This window comes from Mus musculus, chromosome 19, assembly GCF_000001635.26.
Source record: "Mus musculus strain C57BL/6J chromosome 19, GRCm38.p6 C57BL/6J".
In the NCBI taxonomy this organism is placed as follows: Eukaryota; Metazoa; Chordata; class Mammalia; order Rodentia; family Muridae; genus Mus; species Mus musculus.
The window spans coordinates 28,710,373-28,722,497 of NC_000085.6; the positions used below are offsets into that span (position 1 = coordinate 28,710,373).

The 12,125-nt window shown below is 44.9% G+C and overlaps 1 long non-coding RNA gene across 1 annotated transcript in view; it reads left to right on the plus strand.

Moving 5' to 3' along the window:
* The window catches only part of D930032P07Rik (RIKEN cDNA D930032P07 gene), a 41,804-nt gene extending 32,149 nt beyond the window's left edge, over positions 1-9,655 (plus strand). Inside the window, exon 5 of the long non-coding RNA NR_045330.1 lies at positions 8,838-9,655. This is a non-coding gene — a long non-coding RNA (RIKEN cDNA D930032P07 gene). The remainder of the gene's footprint in view (positions 1-8,837) is intronic.
* The last annotated feature ends 2,470 nt before the right edge of the window (positions 9,656-12,125 follow it).

Consider the following 12,125-nt stretch of genomic DNA (forward strand, 5'->3'; position numbering starts at 1 on the left):
GAAGCACAGGCGTTCACTTCTGAAGTATCCTATTCTCTAAAGGTCACCATTCTGAATGTCGCCCTGTCCCAGCCTGCTACACTCACCCTGGTTACCTGTCTTGCTCCAGAAAGAATTTGAGTTTGTGAAGTGTCTTTTTAGGCATTAAGGAATGAAAGAGAAATTAGGGAATCATTTCTAGAGAAAAGTTTTTGTTTGTTTGTTTGTTTTTTTAAAAAAGGGACCTGGGCGAGCATGAAGCTCAAACAGCACAGTCCGGACTGAACTCTCTGTTCCCTTCACCATTCATGCCTAGTTCATTGGCAAACCAGAAACAATAACTTATCATTCATACGTGCTTCTCTGTTAACACATGTATCAAAGATGGGTCTACGTTCCATAGATTTTATTTTCTAAATATCTTCAAGTCTGACCTCTTATATCTGTTTCCAACACTAAAATCCTTTATTATCACTGATGCCAACAATACCACCCTTGCCACCTGAGCCATAACTATCTTTGCTACCTCCCTTATCATCACCACCACCACCATTGCCTTATCATCATCATCATCATCACTTCCATCACCTCCATCACCCCTGACTCTATCAGTACCATCACTGTCATTACCACAGTAACCATCACCACCTCCATCATCACCATCATCAACTCTTATCATCTAACACTACGACTACCATTGCTTCCTCCACAGGATGCTAAGCTGTTGCCCTCTTTTGACTGGGGGAGCCTTCCAAGGTATCCATCCACATTTATTTTGGTCTCTCCTTAGCCTGTCACTGTGTTTAAAGCAGAATGCCTGTAGTTTTTTCCAGAATGCAAACTTTGAAGCTCATTTTTGTTTTTTTTTTTTGTTGTTGTTGTTGTTGTTGTTTTGAGACAGGGTTTCTCTGTGTAGTCCTAGCTGTCCTGGAACTCACTCTGTAGACCAGGCTGGCCTTGAACTCAGAAATCCACCTGACTCAGACTCCCGAGTGATGGGATTAAAGGTGTGCGCCACCATGCCGGGCTTTTTGTAATTTATTTATTTATTTATTTATTTATTTATTTATTTATTTATTTATTTATTTTTGAGACAGGGTTTCTCTGTGTAGCCCTGGCTGTCCAGGAACTCACTCTGTAGACCAGGCTGGCCTTGAACTCAGATATCTGCCTGCTTCTGCCTCCCGAGTGCTGGGATTAAAGGCATGTGCCACCATGCCTGGCTGAAGCTGTTTCTTACTTTTCTTTCTCTTGCTTGGAAAGGACTGCGGGTTTCTCCGTGGAGACTCCAGCCGTAGCCATGCCCTCATTGCCTGTCTTTCCCATCTCTGCCTTTCTAGATCAACTCTCTTAATATTTCTTAAGTGCTTATTACTCAGAATAGCACTTCCTGTTAAAAACTCCCAAGTGCCCAGAATGTTCTTAATCATAATTCTTGGTATACGTCATACCATAAGTTGGCCGATGCCTGGCTTTCTTTAGATATGTACTTAAAATAATGCAGTGATGTTTCCAGAACTCCCCATCCAACCCCACCACCTAGAACATCCCCAGCAATTTACAGTTTGCTCAGTGAATCTTCCATTCTGTCCCCAGTCTTCCACTAAAGATATCTACATCTCTGCATTTTGTCTTCATTTATTGCCTTTGTGTTACCTGCACTATGTGTTTCTCTTTGTTTTCAGATTTCACAGAAAGGGTAGCACACAGCGTATCATCATTATACTGCCAGGGTTCGTCATGACACTGTGAGCAGCAGGAAACTATTCCTCTTATTTCTTCATATCGCTTCATTATGTGAAGGTCCCTAGGCCTGCAAAGCTCTTTGTTCTGCTAGACTGGTTAACCCTTACTCGCCTTCAGATCGCAGCCCAGGTGATGCTTCCTCAAGAGATGTTCCTTTCTGCCGGGCGGTGGTGGCGCACGCCTTTAGTCCCAGCACTTGGGAGGCAGAGCCAGGTGGATTTCTGAGTTCGAGGCCAGCCTGGTCTACAGAGTGAGTTCCAGGACAGCCAGGGCTACACAAAGAAATCCTGTATCAAAAAAAAAAATCAAGAGAGAGAGGGGTGGGGAGTCCCTTCCTAAGCAGACCAGGATCTTATTTATTGTAGGGTATCAGAATACTGCGTGTGTCTGCTTTGGCGCCATCCCCACCCAGCTCAGTCACCACATTTACAAGATTGTTTAGTGTTTGACTTCTTGCTTAACTGCGGGCTCCTTCAGGGCAGGCATCACATCTGTGCCCGGTTGCTATTAAATCCTCTTAGCTTCCAATACCATGAAAGAGCAACATAACATATTGCTTGGGTGAAGAAATGAAGGATGAACACTGAGAAGAAATGCTTATCTGTGTCAAACAGTATACTTCACTAAATGTTCTTAAACATAAAGGGCTGCCAAAGTAGTCTTGCTGCTTTTCATATATATTAATGTATGTTAATATGTTTAGGCAGGGTATCATTGTTTATCCCTGGTTGACCTAGAACTGGCTTTATAGACCAGTCTGGTCTCAAACTTATGGAGACCCTCCTGCCCCTGTACTGTGAGTGCTGGGGCCAAAGGTATTAAAGGTGTGCTCCACCATGCCTGGTGTTTCTCACAGTTTCAATGTCATCATTAACCCTTTAGTCACCTGCACTCAACATTCAGGCCTTAGGTCAAATGCTGACTGTCTGCTCACTTGTGTTTCTACTGAGAAAGGTGCCTCTGCTTATGCTGTGTGCGCATGCGTGCGTGCGTGTGTGTTTGCGCAGATGCACGCGTACACCCTCAGGAGCACCTACACTTTTCATAGAGTTCTCCTATCAACTTTTAAATTTCATCCAAACCTTAAGCCAAATGCCACATTCCCCAAAAGGCCCGTTCAGATTTCCCAGGCAGAAGGACCTGTCAGTGCCTGGCACAGGACTCATTTGCAAACCATCTAATATCCATTTTGGTTGGAAATGTGTGGGCTTTGCTCTCAGACCTGAGCCCGTTTTCACAGCCATCCACTGTGTGAATCTTGGATCTTCTTGTTCTATGGAAATAACGCCCACCTTGGGGAAATGGTGCTCACCTTTAACAGGAATGAAAATATGAGAGGGGAATTCCTTTCCAGTAACCCCATGTTCCTAAGGTCTGATACTTTTGACCTCAAAATCATCTCCCAGGTTTCCCTTCAAAGAGAACTGATTTCAAAGACTAGTCGGAGGTAGGATGAAGGGGGAATAAGCAAACATTCATGCTACTGTTTGTTTAGGGCTCGTATCCTTGTCTTGTCTTTTGTAAAAATTACATTTTTCTATTTTTAAAGATTTACTTATTTATATTTTATGTGTATAGGTGTTTTCCCAACATATATGCATGTGTACTGCATGCATGCAGTACCTGTGGAAGCCAGCATGGGGTATAAAATTCTTTAGAACTTGGGTTAGAGACTATAGTTAGCCACCATATACTTGCTGGGATTTGAACCTGTGTCCTCTGGAAACACAGCCAGTGCTCTTATCCACTGTGTTATCTCTCAGCCCAAGTTTTTTTATTATGTTTATTTATTGATTTTGTGGGTGCATGAAGGAGTTTTTTCCTCTTCTTCCACCACGTAGATCCTAAGTAATGAACTCAAGTCAGGTAGTCAGGTTTGGAGGCAAAGAACTTTACCTGCTGAACCATCTAGCTGATCCTTGTTTTTGTTCTGTGTTTTTGTTTGTTTGTTTTGAGATAGAATCTTGCAGTGTAAGCCCAGGCAACTAGGAATTAATGATTGTCCTGCCTCAGCCTCCTAAGCGTTCTACTAGATGTGAACATCCCACCTCTCCCCCAACTTTGTAGCAATTTCCTCTAAATTGAACACTACAGCCTGGAGGAAATCCCATTTAGATACTGAAAGTAAACAACTCACAAGTCTCAAAAGGTACCTGAAATTTACAGAATCACCTACCCACGGTTGTATTGTATAAGTAGTAAGGACTGCTGGGGAGAAGATATAACCTGTCTATTTGCTTCCAAAGATAAAGCTTTCTTGAGTTGCCACCCATGATGGCACTTTTCAGGGATACAGCAGCCTTTGAGTCATCCATTCTCAAGTAAGTAACTCCTCACCCAAACCTTAATAGCATTACTGGGTAACTAAGCTGGGGGGGGGGGGTAGAGCTTTTTCCTTGTTTCTCATTAGTGTTCTAGCTCAAAGCAACAGATGTCTATTCACATCTCCCCAGGAAGTCACAGGACACTTCCCTCCTATCTTTGTCTTTTTCTTGTTGTCCTCTACCCTCTCCATTCATAATCGTCTTCCACCTACCAATCTATAGGACCAAGCCACAGTCTCTGCCCTGTGGGATGCAGAGGGTGGCAGTGAGTGCTGTGTTAATTGGGCAGCTCCCTGAGTTGGATTTGGCAGGTGGTTATCTTTAGGGCACAGCCCTGAGGTCTTCCTGAGTTCTCATCAGTAATAAAGGCCAAACTTCCAACCCCATCTGTCCCCTTTCCAAGTCTCATTTCTCAACTGTTGCTGAACTTGGGTGGGAAAGAAAGGAAATTGCTTAGTGACTTCCCCAAACCACAAATGATGATGATAAGATCCTCATGTATACAGAAACAGTAGAACATCCCCACCCCGAATATGGGATGGCCTTCAAAGCAGGCTCCCGAGGGAGTTACACGCTGTTTTTCTCATTTCCCCACTGCTATGCTGGCTGAAAACCTTTTGAATGTATGGTTGGAAGCTCTGATTTTACTCGTGTATCTTCCACTGATCTCAAGCCTCATCAGGAAAATACAGATTTGAGTTTTGGGAAGGTTATTTGGGATGCCTGTCAGTGAATAACTGGGACAAGCAGGAGACTCAAAGTAGCTCAACATGCTTGTGCAAGGGAGATGTGTGTGTGTGTGTGAGAGAGAGAGAGACAGACAGAGGGAGATAGAGAGACAGAGAGACAGACAAAGAGAGAGAAGACGGGGAGAGAAAATGAACATGAAAAGCATCCTGGGAATTCGTGTGTAATAGTCACATTTTCAAAATAGCACACAGCACCCAGAAGTGACCACAGGAAAAGTCAACACTCACTGGTTACCTAATGTGGGTATGCTGATGTTTTAAAACACTTCCCCGAGGTGCTGGCGTCTCTCAAGCTAGAGGATGTGGGGGTCAGAGCTGTACTTCTTATTTCCTGTGTTTCCACAGATGCACTGAGGTTCTACCAACCTCAGTGTTTCCATCAGCAAAATGGGATTAATGATTCTTCCCTGCACACCTCCCAGGACGGTAGCCTGAGAAAGTTGTGAAGGGAGATGCTCTCACACAGTTCAGCAATAGCAGGCTATGTGGATGCTGGTTACATATATCATGGTAGCTGTTCGTATGATTGATGTTCCTCCTGAAGTACATTACCCTGCCCCACCCCCACACGTTTGGCAGCAGACCTCAGTTCTGAAATATCTTCTCATAAAGAGACTGAGGTCAATATTCCAGGATTCACATAACATCACTGAGGAGAATGCAGGAGAGCAGGAGGCCTGCCAATGAGTCAGTAAGCACCGCTTTCTGTAAATCACTTGATCTGTTTAGTGCCATTTTCTGTAAGTCACTTGATTTGTTTTGGCTGTGGGGGATCTGTTTCAAGGAAAAAGGAAAAACACTTAACTTGAGTTAGCATTTTTCCCTACCTTGCCTTAAACACTTAAAGATGGGCCTCCCTCCCCCCCCCCGCCCCCCCGTAGCCTTCTGCATCCTGCAGCAGTTAGGCTTTATTGAGAACATACTGTGTATGGCTAACATGTCCCTTTATTCGTTGGCCGTAGCCTGATGTGGTAGGTGTTACCTTTGCCTCCATCTTATATATGGGAACGAATTAAGAACTTGAAGTAAATTGTGTAGGCCACACAGCTGCTAAATCCTCCAGCCAGCAGCTGGATGCTACTGGCATTCCTACAGTGCTGCAGCTTTCAGCATCCTCCTGCCTCTGAACACATAAGTCAGGATTCTCTAAATGCAAATCTAATCCTATTTTTCCTCTCGGTGTTTTGCTTTGGTGGCTATCACAGGACCTATTCTGGAGCTATCTGTGTGTTCCTCGTGACTGACAAGCTCCCATCCCTACCCCCAACCACCACTCCCACCCCCTACTCCCTGATTCCTCACCCCCTATTCCCCAACACTGAAACCACTTTAAAGGGGAGAGGATCACCTCGTGGTGACAGTAAGGCTGAGAGACATGCCAGGCAGAGCATCTCTCAGTTAGCTATCTGTTAGACATTCAGAGATGCTTGGAATTTTTTACCAAGCCAACCTACCTCAAAGCATTTCCTCAACTGTCTGTTTGGAGGGATGAGTGACATATATTTATATGTGAGGAGGTGGACACGCCCTTGTAAACCCGTGTAGATGACGGGAGAGGGCATCAGACCTTATTCCCTTTAGACAGGGTTTCTCGCTGGACTTGGAGCTAGCCATCACACCCCAGAGCTATCTCTAGTCTCCATCCTCCCAAGTACTGGAGGTGTGCACAGCCACAACCAGCTCTTTGTATGTGTGCTGGGGATTCAAACTCAGGTCTTCATGCTTGCATAGCAGGCCCTCTTAACCACTGAGCCATCTCCCCAGGCTTCTTCTTCCTCTGCTAGCCTTTGCTTCCCTGCAAACCACCAAGATTTCCTCTCATCAGAAGGATGCCTCTTCCTCTGCCCTCTTCAGTCTTCACTGTATGGAAGCAAGACCCAAGGCGCTTGTGGCTGAGAATCAACTCTTTTATTCGATTTTGCATACCTGTCACGCTTTGTTTTTACTTTGTCAACTAGGAAAGTCATTTTGCTTGCTTGAGGTGCGATGTCTAAGAAACAAAGAATGAAAAACTAGTTCTGTATGTGTTCCTAGAGCCGAACATTACCCCACTTTGGAGAGTTCGGTGCATGCTGATGACGAGTGGATGTATCACAAATACACACCAGGGTACTGCACTGCACTCTTTTTGTTGTTGTTGTTGTTGTTGTTTGTTGTTGTTGTTGTTGTTTTTCGAGACAGGGTTTCTCTGTATAGCCCTGGCTGTCCTGGAACTCACTCAGGCTGGCCTCGAACTCAGAAATCCACCTGCCTCTGCCTCCCAAGTGCTGGGATTAAAGGCGTGCGCCACCACCGCCAGGCTGCACTGAACTCTTAAGGACTTAGAGGGACCAACACATTGGCCACTAGTGAGAAACACTTGCAGACGTCAGAATGCTGCATCAGATACGACGAGAAGAAGGTCTGTCCACAGCAGCCTCGGGCACCAGTTGGCTGGTTCCTACTTTATTATCATTTACCCTCTGACGTGATAAACACAGCACACATTTACCTACTCCCTTAAATGTGACCCCGCCCATCCACCCACCTGTCCTATGCTGCCTGCCATTGTCAAGACCAGCTTCTGTACCTCTGCAGGGAACCATGCATAGTACCCCCACCCCCTCCACAGATATACACCTTCTGTGCCTGTGATTGTGTTACCTTAAATGACAAAAGAGGTGTGTGTGTGTGTTATTTAACTAAAGATACTATGACAAGGGGACAATGGATGATCCTGGTGGCCTGTATAAGCAGAAAGCAGTGGGGAAAGCATTGTGATAGTAATAATAAAGACATGGTTGACAATTTGAACTTGAAAGACAGGACTACAGGTCAGTAAATGCAGGAGATCCCTAGAAATGCTAAAAGAAAAAGAGAAGACCAAGAAAGACATTCTCTTCTCAGAACCTGCAGAAGGAACTGTTCCTGCCAATCCCTTAGCTATAACTTAATGGAACTGATGTTAGACTTTGGGCCTCTAGAATCACTGGGGATGCACTGTTACAACACAAAGATGCTAGCCTGCAGGGCTAAGCAACTGGTCCATCTTCTCTTACACACAGGTACACACCAAGCATGCTCTGTTCTGAATTCTGACAAAGACTCGTGACTTGTGAATCTGAGCAGGCCACTTACCACCAAGCAAGCAACAATGCATGTCACTTGTGCTGAGCGAAAGGATCAATGTCAGCTCAGGATACCCTAAGACCAAATCTCAGCACAAAGATTTCCCTGCCCCGGAGGAACAGAGAACAGGGAATGAGAGACAAAGACAGACGATAGAGGATGAAGGAGAATAGAACAAGGGGGAGGGCAAAGAGGTTTTTTTAAAAAGATTTTTTACATTTTATTTTATGTATATGAGTACACTGTAGCTATACAGATGTTTGTGAGCCATTATGTGGTTGCTGGGAATTGAATTCTCTGCTCACTCCGGCCCTCTCGCTTTGGTCAACCCTGCTCACTCCGGTCTGCCCCACTCGCTCTGGTCCAAAGATTTATTTATTATTATATCTAAGTACATTGTAGTGGTCTTCAGACACACCAGAAGAGGGCATCAGATCTCATTACGGATGGTTGTGAGCCACCATGTGGTTGCTGGGATTTGAACTCAAGACCTCTGGAAGAGCAGTGAGTGCTCTTAACAGCTGAGCCATCTCTCCAGGCTTGGGGAGGATAGGGGGAGACTTTTTTGTCCCAGAGGGGACCTGGACAAAGCACTGTCTCTGGTTAGAGAGGAGACAGATGTGACATATAGGAAAATGGTTTTTTATAAAGCCAAAGGGGAAACCCCATGTTAGGATGAGGTGTTTAATTTTAATTAGGCGTGTTAATTAGGTGAGCCAAAGGGGGTTTTTGATTGCCAGGATTCAATACTTTGATAGCTGGACCTTTGTAGTCAGTCTCAGGAAGAGGAAATGGCCAAATAAGGGACTAGACCTTGGTGGCTAGCTTTTAGAGGAGAAGGGCAAGGCCTGCCAGAGCCATGTTTGTCACCCTCAGGATGCCTAGAGTCCCTTCACCGAGGGATCACATTAGCTGTTTCTCTCCTTGCTAGGTATGAAAAGACTTCTGTTGGAAGCTACCAAGTGTCACTGTAAGAAGAGGCACCATCTTATCCTGGTTGTTATACTAATTCTCTACAGGTTCTGTGACAAAGTCTGATAGACTGCTGACTTCAGACAACAGGATACATCTTCTTGCAGCTCAAGAGGCTGATTTACTCCAAGGATTTCTCATGCCCTTTGGAGTCCTATCCTGTCCCTAATTAGTCTAGTAGAAACTCTGAAATCCCACCTTTGTCTCAATATCTTAAAACAGAACTCCCACAAAGGAAGACATATCCCAAATCAATATCATAGAACAGACATGCCTTGCTAGAAGTCCTCTGTCACCCTTGAGACCTTTCACCCTCAAACCTGGTGTTCTGAGGCAAAGATCGTGCTCTGACTCTCAGCATCTGTTACTGACTTCAACTTCGCTGTGGAAGACTCCCTCCAATGGTTTAGTTGAGTACAAGACTAACCAGCTAAAGACAGGATATAATAATGTGTAATATAACATACATTCATATGTAATAAAAATTATTCCTGTTTGCTTGATAGCTGGATATGATCTTTTTAGGAAATGTATTGAAGCATATGCTAGACACTAGACGCTGTACTCTGAACCTTATTCACAGCAGTATCAGTATCTGTGGAATGGACATCTCTTTATTATTGTTGGGATTATCAGGAGGCTCCTGGGTCATGTCAGTAATTTTGTTTTCTTGCTAATGTTTACAGTTTCATGTGTCCTCAGTTGTGTGACTTCTCCTGGGGCAACAGAAACAAACATCCATTAACTTACTCTAAAATATGGCATCAACAATAGACCAAAAAAAAAAAAAAAAAAAAAACCTATTCCACCCAAGTCTAACTTAATCAATGATTTTACTGGGGTTGGTTACTTGCATGTGAGTGACAGATTACTTTACTGGAGCATGGATAATTCTCTAAGAAGCTGTATCACAAAGAAATCTATTTATAGCCTAGGAGCCTAGCTAATTGCAGAGTCTTGTCCCTCAGCAAGGGGGCTATTGTTACTATTGTTACTATTCATCCAACTGGGGTAGAGGTCAAGTTACAAGTTCTAACTTGTAACTTTCAGGGTCTTCCTGGTCTTTATAGGTTTTATTTACTTCCTGAGCCTTGTGTGTTTCTTTTATTTCATGAGCCCTTTGATCTTCCTTCCAGCTGGGAAATGTTTCAATTAAAAGGAAATAGCCTCATGGCATCTGTGCCCATTTTGTTATTTTAGCTATCTCCTTTGATCTTTAGACTAATCTTATGTGAGATATATTATTACTATAATTTCACAACTCTAAACCAAAATACTTTATCAAGGTGTGAATAATAGTGAAAGCCTACAAAGCACTTGGTAGAAGCAGGAGGTTCAGGGCTTCAGGGTCAGTCTCAGCTTCATAGCCAGTCAGTTCAAGGCCAGCCTTGTAACCCTGTTACAAAACAAGAAACAAAGGGGATGGGGAGATGGCTCAGTTTTTAAAGTGCTCGCCATGCAAGCATGAGGAGTTGAGTTTTATTCCCAGCACCCATGTCAAAAAACAAGCCCAGTGGCCAATCCTCATAATCCAGCACCAGGGAAGTGAGATAGGTGGATCTGCAAAGCGTTCACTGGCAGGTCCCTGAAGCAGAGAGAGATGGGTTCCTGAAGGTCACTTGCCAGTCAGCCTAGTCAAATCAGTGAACCCTGGAAACTCCTGAAGAGTAACATTCGAGGTCCACCTTCAGCCTCCCTGTGCATGCGCACACATGCATATGCATGTCCATGAACACACATGCACCCCTCTCCACACGCACACACACACACACACACACACACACACACACACACACAATGATTTGTGTAAGAATCATCACTCAATAGCTTGTTTTGAAAGACAGAGTGAAACGTCTAGACTTCTGAACAGTTACGAATGATGGAGTCAGATATTGCCCAGTAACTTTTCTCCATCGCTGAGGACTGGCTTCCAGTTTCACCTACAGAACAATGGTTCGGAGGAGAGTTCTGTTCAGCATGACCTAATCCAGTGTATCTCAGACATGCTGGCCCAGAGACTATTTCTTTAGGTTATGCTGTTATGGCTCCTGAGGACCTTGAGAAAGGTTCTAACACAGATTTGCACCGATGAGTAGAGGGGACACTCCCATTCTACCTTGAGTGTCACATCTGAGTGATAAAACCCTTCCAGAATAAACGATAGGGTTATAAAGCTTTTGAACACTGTTTGTAGAAAAGTGGCACTTCAGGCCCCACCAGTGAAAACCATTTTGCATTAAGAATCACATGGATCCTTAAATCCCACCTGGGATGCTGTAACCAGGTCTGAAGCAAAGGTTTCTACAGGGAGAGGGAGGGATGGTAGTTCTTGAGTACTGAGAGATAAACAGGAGTCTTTCATAAGGCAGACAATATACTTGTCTGGGAATTGCAAGAAGGCGTTGAATCTGAATCAGAGACTCTCAGAGCCATGTGACTGGTGAGTGTGTGACCCATGCCAGTGGGCTGAACTTTGAGAAATGACAAATGATTCTCTTACAGAAGAAACTGAGTCAGAGAGAGAGAGCAGAAGATCACCCGGATCATCGAAACCCTGAGCAGCCTCGAGATCTGGTTCTCAAGAAGCCGTGTGGACATATTCTTCTTCCTATAGATGAGAAAGAAAGCAGGGGCAGCAGCGAAGGCTGCTATGCGGGTGGGCAGACAAGGTGGTGTTGTCAAGGAGCTAGGTGCTGGAGAGGGTGGGAAGCAGCCGAATGCCCTCTGCCCCCCTCCAGCCTTCTGGAAACGGTTGGAGTGCTAATGTGTGCTCATTAAGCAGCAGGCCCGCTCCAGGGTGGACTCTGCTGGCCCCATTTGCAATGCCAGGGACCTTGCTCCGATGTTGTCATGGGGAAGTCATTGTCCTCCTGGCAACAGGTTACCTAGGTGAATGCCAAACAGCCAGGAGCTCCAACCCAATGTGCAAGAGGCCTCTCCACTGCCTGTCTCCATGCGGGTCCACCCACCCGCTCCTTCGCCTCTCTCACTCCATCTATCAAGGCAGGGCACAACCTTAAGAAGAGGCAGCATCCATCTATTCTTCCACACGGAGATATGACAGAAGACTCCCCTGGGAGGGAGGGCGTGACCGTGGCTCTTTCCTGCTTCACACTTTTGAAAGCGTGGCTGGCCTTGGGGCCACTCCCATTTCATTCAACATAATTAAAAAACGAGAACAGTTCTGGGAAGAGGAGCCCTTTCCACCCACTCTTACTTCATATGTCACTGCAAGTTTCTTAGTGAA